Raw genomic sequence first — 9,358 nt, 5'->3', positions numbered from 1 at the left:
TAGGTAAATATCCTGTCTCTAAGACAGCAGAATTACTAGCACCAATGTTTCAAGCAGTTAATCAGCTAAGGAACTTAACATCTGTTAATATGAAGACTCAAAGCTGAGACAGATAAACCCTGGTTTCGTGGTTAGTTTTCCTCAACATTAACGAAATGTGACCTTGAGCTTATCATCTTATGTAAATGATCACAGGATGTTCCTGTGGAACCTTTGAAACACGCACTCAAATGTTGAGAATGAACCCCAAAAGCCAACTCCAACTCTCTCTGACTTTAGACCTCTTCGACCTCATTCAGAAAGAGAATTGTCTTCTATTCAAGCCTCTGAACCAGATCAAAATGCAGTCCTGTTAGTAAACTTTTGTTTGGGCATGGTGTAACTTTGAAGTTAAGTACTATAGAGAGTACATATGGACTCTGCACTTTTATATTAGGTCAATTCAGATCTCATTCCTAACCTTGAGCTAGTTATCCTCATTCTATCTGTAAACATAAGGCTATTATCAACATTTGTCTAATAAATTTGTAATAATTACAAGTGGGATTAGCATATAAGAAGATGCTATTTCTTCCCCCATTAGTTACAACATAAAGCAGAATGACATCAAGGATGCTGCCCATGGCCTACTGGGAAGATCAAAGAACAAGACTAGAATATTGAACAAATATTTCCGGCAACAAACTTCTGTTACTGATAAGTTGCTTTCTTGCTATCCATCTCTGCCTCTCCAGGCAAATGTAGGTGATTGCATATTTTGTGTAGTGGTAAAATAATTCAAAAACTTTTGTGAGTTTTAGAGCTGTCTTTGAGAAAAAAGTTCTGAGTCAAGCCTAGTCATTACCCAGTCACTCGCATAAGCCTGTAAAATCTGCTTTCAGATCCTGCTGCCAAGTGCTTTCTAACTTCGTTTACATTAAGCCAACCCTTTAGAGGAGCCTTGGTGGTGTAGGAGTTAGACGTTTGGTTGTGATCTGCACAGAAAGTGGTTCAAAACCAGCAGCAGCTCCATGGGAGAAAGGTTGGGCTTTCTACTCCAGTAAACAATTACAGTCTTGGAAGCCCATCGGGTTCACGTTGAGTCAGCATTGCCTCGATGGCAGCTAGAGAGGCCCTTAGAAATCTTGGACACAGAGATATGTAGGTTCCAAGTGAAATAGTGTATGTACAATCAATGGAATTACACAATGGTTCCATAAAGTTAAACACATCCCCACTAAATGGATCGATAGATGATGGTGAGAAAGATAGATGGATGGATGGATGGATGGATGGATGGATAGATAGATGATAGATAGATAGATAGATAGATAGATAGATAGATAGATAGATAGATAGAAAAATAAACAAACACTGCCATTGATTCCAATCCAACTCCTAATGACCTTGCGGCTTCCCAGGCTGTACATTTTTATGGGAGTAGGTTGCCTCATCTTTCTCCCACAGTCACTGGTGGGTTGACAGGCAAATGCCCACCCAACAGCGCCCGCAGAATTCCTTTCCACTCAGATGAGGTAGTCAATAGTTGATCATTTCTCTCTTGTAGAAGTGATCCTCCAAGCTTTTTGTTGGAAATGTGTTAAATTGCAGTGAATAGTATACCTTACTATAGATGTGGATGTGTTAAATCTATGTTCTGATACTCTTGATATTTATACCTGTCTCATCACCTTAAAAAGCAACAGATAAAGCTTCCATGTCCTTCAGCCTTACCTCATCCCTAACTTCCCAGTTCAAGAATGGCTTTAGGCTCAAGAAGACAGTGATTCTGCTAGATTTATATGGTAAAGGCTTTCAGCTACACGGAACAGACTATCATACTCAAAATATCTTAACATGAAGAAAACTGATTATTACTTATAAATGAAAAGAGTCATAATTTTCAGAGAGCTTCTGAATGAATAGTTTTAGTGATTCAACAACTTCATCAAGGACCCATGTTCTACTCATCATTCTTCTGGGGATTCCTAGTACTTCAGCTCTGTCCCCTTACTAACTACCCTCTGGGCCGTCAGATGGCCGCCACTGTTCCAGGGGCCACATCGAGGAATGGCAACACCTTTTCCTTGACTCTAAGAACAAGAATGCTTTTCTCAGAATCCTCTGCCTGACTCCCATCTTTTTGGCCAGAAAGATAGGACATGTATAATTCTTATTTAATTATCTACTGGAGAGTGAAATTACCACGTCTTTTAGATTAATAAAATTTTGCCTCAGAATGAGAGATAAAGTTGTCTTCCCTATGTCAGTATCTTCGTAATGGAAGCTGCTGTATGAACAAAGTCGGAACTCTGAAAATAAGGAAAACAGAATTAGTAGCCTGCGTGACCACAAGGTGTAGAAGGGACCTGGTAACAGACAGCAAAGAACAAAAAATCATCCGTGGGTGCCCACCTTCCTCACATGATCACTGAAGACAAATGTGTGCATAAGCAAATGTGAAGAAAGCTGATGGTGCCCACCTATCAAAATATATAGCATCTGTGGTCTTAAAGATTTGAAGATAAACAAGCGGCCATCTACCTGAGAAGCAACAAAGCCCACATAGAAGATGCACACCAGCCTGTGTGATCACGAGGTGTCGAAGGGATCAGGTATCAGGCATCAACGAACAAAAACTCATATCATTGTCAATGATGGTGAGTGCAGAGTAGAGACCCAAAGCCCATCTGTAGGCAACTGAACATCCCCTTACAGAAGGGTCACAGGGAGGAGATAAGCCAGTAAGAGTGCAGCGTAACAACGATGAAACACACAACTTTCCTCCCCCCACTATCATGATCCCAATTCTGCCTTACAAATCAGGATAGACCAGAGGATATACATTGGTACAGATAGGAACTGGAAACACAGGGAATCCAGGACAGATGATCCCTTCAGGATCAGTGGTGAGAGTGGCGATACTGGGAGGGTGGCTGGAAATTAGGGTAGAAAAGAGGAACCAATTACAAGGATCTACATCTGATCTTCTCCCTGGGGGATGAACAACAGAAAAGTGGGTGAAGGGAAACATTGTACAGTGTAAGATATGACAAAATAATGATAATTTATAAATTATCAAGTGTTCATGTGGGAGGGGGAGCAGGGAGGGAAGGGGAAAATGAGGAGCTGATATCAAGGGTTCAAGTGGAAAGCAAATGTTTTGAGAATGATGAGGACCACAAATGTACAAATGTGCTTGGCACAATGAATGTATGTATGGATTGTGATAAAAGTAGTATAAGCACCCAATAAAATGATTTTAAAAGCATAAATATTGAGTAGATAACAATATCCATGAATTAAAAACTAGATGATGTAATAAAAATTTAACAAAATGAGTCATTCATAGGGCTTTTAAAATCTAATCAAGTGGAGGCATTAAAATAAAAAAAATTATCTTGCACTGTGCCTCCCAGTCTCTACTTTTTTCTCACAGGAAGAACACTACTAACTTTTAAGCTACTTCTTTTATATTTTCAAATACTTGTATTATGATTATCTGGATTTATTTCTGGACTTAACTCTTTAGCTCTTATTTAATTTAACTCTTATTTAACTCTTGTCTCATCCCGATCTTCCCTTCGTCTACCTGCCAGTATGATTTTTTCTTACACTGTTGTCTATCAGTTACTTTTGTACCATTTTAATGTACTCACCATTTTATTTCCTGCTCTAGCAAGTATAAGGAGCCTGTCTTGTCTGCTAGCAAGATTGATAATACATGCTTTATTTTCTGAAACCATGCTGTCTTTTATGTTAGCTATTGATTGATTGTAAAAGTACCAAGTTAATAGTCATGTTTGCCTTGTTACTGTTCTCCAAGTACTGTTCACTAAAGAATCAAGTAATTGATTATGATTGGTTTTGTTGTATTTTATAATAGAGCTTTTGGATTTTTCTTTAAATTTTAATTGCTTTTACAGTTTCCTCACATTATTTGCAATTATTACATCTTCAAATAGCTCTTGCTTTGACAAGAATATCAAATTGATAAAACACCATTTTCACTAGATATCTTTCTCCTGAGTCCAATTTTTTCCCTTAGGACTGACCACTGGTCTCTAAGCCTGTTGTGAAACTGCCATACTGGGCTCTGGCCCTCTTGTCTACCAGGGATTCACCTCTCCTTAGATCCTAAGCTTTCTTCTTTCTCAGTTATGTTCTGCTGAAGCAAATCTCCAAGGTCTTGAGAAAATGTGCTTGAAATATGAACTCACTTTCTGAATGTGCTTACTCTATCCTCACTCACAGCATTTGACATGGCATTAAAAAGCTCCCCAGAAATTTAAAAGCATTTCTCCTTTTCCACTTAACATTCAGTTTAATGTATGAGGCAATGTATTTATAAAGTTGCATATTGTAAATATTCAACATAAATAAATCCATACACTATCTGTCCTATTGTGTCTGGCTAATTTAATTTGACACAATATTTTCATGGTTTAATAATATAATAACATGCATTAGAACCTCATACCATGTTACAAAAGAATAACATTCCATTACATGTATTTATTCATTCTTCTCTTTATGAATTCCTCTCTTATTTCAAGGTTTATTGTATATAATGCTGTACTGAATATTGGTGTACACGTATCATTTTATGTTCATGTTTTTATTCTTCTTGGGTATATATTCAGAAGTGGAATTTCTTATCAGATAGTAAATCTATGTTTAACTTTTTGAGGAACTTATTTCCACAGTGACTCCACCATTTTACAATTCCACCAATAGTGCACAATTTCTCCACAACTCACCAACACTTATTATTTCCCTTAACATAATAATAAACATCGGGAGTGTGAACTGTTATCTCATTGTGATGTCAGCATGCATTCCTCTAAAGACTAATGATCTTGAGCATTGCTTCACGTGTGTTATGGTGAAGAAGGGCATGGGAGCTACATCTGACCTCCTCTAGGACATTAGGTTGATTATGGCACGACAGAAGTCAGACATGCCTCCACTCTCCATCTGACTTTACCCTATACTAACACCAACTGTCCCTCCTACAGTACTCTAATTTTTGTGGCTGGGTTCTGTGATTCATTGCTATTGCCAAATAGAGCTCACACACAATGTTCATGATTATGCAGTTTATTAGGGACATTTACAGATTACAATTCTGGTAAGAGGTGCTCAGGATATCGATTTTTCAATCAGGATAGTTGCTTCTCTGCTATGTCCTCATCATCTTTGCCCTATCTCTACTTTGCACAAATCTCTTATAGGGCTGCCAATAAATGCCCAAGGGCATGCCACCCCACAGGCTCTCAGCAGCTCCAGCTCCATGGGTCAGCAAGCCCAGCTTCCCCAGAGGCATTCCAGTCCACAGCCAGTCTCCTGCCAAAGCAGTCAGCTTTACTCTCTGTGGACAGGGAATCTACTGCTCTGGGTCACGTTCTGGTCCTATTGTTGCTTTTCCTCTGGGCCTTATCTCATGTCAAAACTATGTCCTGCATCAAGGAGGTTCAATGTGAAAAGATCTCAGGGTCCCAAAGACACACTCCACCCTTGGTTCTTCTCTCGAGCTGGTAATAAAATTCTCCTCTTCCTGCATCTGAGATGACTGATTTTAAACCAAGTGGGATGGCAATCACAATTAACCCTGTGAACAATGACTCACAGCTGAATCAGACAGTCCAATCATTATCTTCTCATACCTTCTTACCCAGACCACGAGAAAAACAAAGACCATTTGGTGGGAGTAACAAAACGAACAACAGAAACCCTCACCCAAAACATAACCCACTCAGACATTAGGGCTCCTGGATTACAAATAGGCGTTCATTTGTAGTTCTTCTTTGAAGAAATATCCATTTGAATGTTTTCCCCATTTTTAGAAATTCATTTGCTTTTTGTTTAGTTATAGGTCTTGTTTATATACTCTGGATATTAAACTTACGTTAGAAATATGATTTTCAAATAGGTTATCTTCTCACTTTCCTGATCATGTCCTTTGATGAATGAAAAATTTTCATATTAATAAGGTACAATTTATGTTTGTTATTTTTATAAATTTGTTGTCTGGCATGTTTTTGGTTTTTTTTTATATCATGTATAATAATCCATTGTCAAATCCAGTGTCATGAAGTTTCACTCCTATATTCTCTTCTAAGAGTTGTATAATTTGTGTTCTTTATTTCTCTCATTTTTGAGGGACAGTTTTGTCTGGTGTCTTGTACTTGGATGGTATTGTTTTGTTTTTCTGTCAGAACTTTAAATATGCTGTTAGGCAGAGTTCTCTAGTGAAACAAAACCAAACACATATGATTGTACATATAGATTTATACAATGAGATGGAATATAACAGATAATTAGTCCACACAGCAGCACAAAGGGCTCAGTTCAACTCACTTTCGTGGATCAGTTAAAATATTGAAAGTCCTTCAATTCAAGGAAGCAGACAGCATAGTCTTCCCTCAGGCAAGTCAGGAAGAATCAGCCCTGCAGGCAGCAGACAGCAGGGTGGGGCAGCCAACAGTCAGTAGTGCTGGGAGCTTATCAAAGCAGGCCCTGACGGGATCTCAAATTCAAGCAATGTAAACATGGATACAGATCCACCAGCCTTAAGCTCAAGTGATGTACTTACTAGCAGGACTGTAAAGCAGGTCTTGAAGGAGCCTCAAGCTCTAGGGACACATCCATGGGTTGGCTTGGCCAAAAGGTAGTGCAGTGCATGGTTGAGGCAAAGAACTAGCTCAAGCAGTAACACACTGGTCAGTTCACCAGGGGGGAAGAGAGAAGGAGGCCAGCCTTGGGAAACCATTTATCTCATTATCCTCTGATAAAGCTTCCACCTGTTTAAACTCCACCCACATGTTCCTATGGAAGCCTAATTGGCACAATAAACCTATCACAGTCCACTTGCCAACTTGGCACTTGTACACAATTCTTTAGCCATGTGTACTTTCCAGGCATTAATGAAATCACATTTACACCTAACATCATATTTCTATCATACATATAAATGAAAACACCCCGAATCTATTTGTATCTGGTATATTGTACAGAAACAAAGGAGACATATTCAATAAGCTCTGATGTAGAAGAAATACTGACAGTCACAAACATCGCTTTTGCAATTGATCACATGGTCATAACTGATAGGTAGAACTAGCTTCTTCAACTACCCATTCTCTATTCCCTTTACCCACAACCAGCACCTCGGCTGTTTGTTTGTGGTCCTTTGCCTGGTGGGGTGACCTTCAGTCCTAAGGGATCCGGGTCATTAGCTGTCTTGTCAGGACTGGGTTGCTGAGTTGAGCTAGTTTACTTTAACTACAAGGTCTAGGAGGTATTCTGAACCAAGCTAAACGTATCTTCCTCCTGAACAACCAGAATGTTTGCATTGACCAGCTCTCCCAGCACAGGATCAGATCTTGGTGCCAGATTGTAAAAGGGGAGATGATACTTGTCTTCTTTAGATCAGTGTGGTTAAGAAATAAATGGACCTTCTTTACCCACTCAACTACCTTCAAATCACAATACTCTGAAACCCTAGAGGAGAGCAGAACCACCAGTTGGATCCTCAAATGGCTGGCCCTGAGGACAGGCAATGGGCCAGGAAGAGCATCATTGGGCCAGGCTAATGAAATTTTAGAGTTTTGTTTCAGTAGTGGCCTTTCCCTTGTTCATAAATTAAATGATGAAATAAGGACATTCTTGTCCATACACACATTTGGGATAGATACATTTTGCGTCAGTTTATTGTTTATATGGGAATCTGTAGGTGGCAAAACTGCTAAAGTGCTCTACTGTTCATGAATGTTTGATGATCCAAAACCACCAAGGCAACTCAGAAGAAAGGCCTGGTGATTTACTTCTAAAAGGCATGGTCATTGGAATTCTATGAAGCACAGCTAACTCTATAACATATTAGGACACCATAAGTCAGAATTAACTTAGTGGCAACTACAGTAATTTGGGGGGTTAATATTTGAGTCTATATGAACTTTTGTTTTTATGAAAGTTTCAGGACCCATATAGATTTTTACCCTAACAGCCCATTCGATCATTTCCAGATGACATAATTGCTTAAAATTCTACCTTATACATTTTAGGCAGATGGTCTTGTTTCATTCCATTTAATAAATAAGATCTAACATTCTATTATAATGACTTGAATGAGATAATATATATAAAAGTGTTCTCCAAACATAAAATTGCTATCCAAGTGCCACATAATAATTAATTTTCTTATGAACAAGGGCAAACTTGTGACAATTCTTCATTTCATCTTGCATTAATTTATCAGTTGAGTTTATACATGCCAGGTACTTCCTGGAGGTTACTGGAGATTTTGAATTAACTTCATGAGTTCATTTATTAAACTAGGGCCAAGGCACTGTTGTTAGAGCCTTAATCATTTTATTGTTCATTTTTAAAAATAATCATAGCTTTCATTAAACACTATTAGTTATTTTAACCTTTGGAAATGTTGAGCATCTGACTGCAGTATTTCTTAACTCGTGCAAGAGGACTGAAGACCCTGAAAGCTACATGAGACTAAGCAGACATAATTCTCGCTTTGGAAATCCAACTATCTATTATGTTACACAGGCCTGGACACCCTTTGAAAAATATAAAAAGGAAGAAATCTTTGTGAATTATTAACTTCAGGATCTAATTTCCAATATACTGTCCCCTCCCCTCACAAAAAATAAAAAAGAGAGAAAAGATGGAGGCAGAGAGGAAAACACTCGTGAGAGCATCTCATTTCTACCAAGAATGTGGCATTCCATAGAATCTCAGCTTTCTACATGTTAGCTAACCAACGCTCAATAAATACATATGAAATATTCCATAGAGGTGATGGGAAGTTGTAGGTAACCTAACCTTTAGTAATAGGCAGGAAAATCCACTTTTCAACCCCACATTACTGTCAATGCATGAAATTATTTAAGATGGCTCATTAGAAAAGCCTAGCATTCTATATATCTGGGCCAAATTAGTTGTTCCCTGCATACGCTCTACAAGAAGTTGAATAAGGAGCCCTGTTGGCACAGTGGTTAAGCACTCAGGTGCTAATTGAAAGACCAATGGTTAGAAGCCCATTTGCCACTTCATAGCAGAAAAGCATCTCATTGCCCGGCTATCGAGAGATATAGCATCTGGGGACTTAAATTCTTGAAAGTAAACAAGAGGCCATCTAGCCCAGAAGCAACAAAGCCCACATGGAAGCAGCACACCAACATGTGTGATCATGAAGGGCTGAGGGGACCAGGTTTCAAGCAACAAAGGTGGGCGGGGGAGGGATCATATCATCTTGAATGAGGGGGGAAAGCGTGATGGGGACCCAATGCCCATCTGTAGAAAACTGGACATCCCTTGCAGAGGGGTAGTGGGGAGAAGATGAGTCACTCAGGGTTCAGTG

Source organism: Tenrec ecaudatus, chromosome 8, assembly GCF_050624435.1.
Source record: "Tenrec ecaudatus isolate mTenEca1 chromosome 8, mTenEca1.hap1, whole genome shotgun sequence".
NCBI classification, from domain to species: Eukaryota; Metazoa; Chordata; class Mammalia; order Afrosoricida; family Tenrecidae; genus Tenrec; species Tenrec ecaudatus.
The sequence above is the reverse complement of the archived record's forward strand: the minus strand, read 5'-3'. Positions refer to the sequence as shown.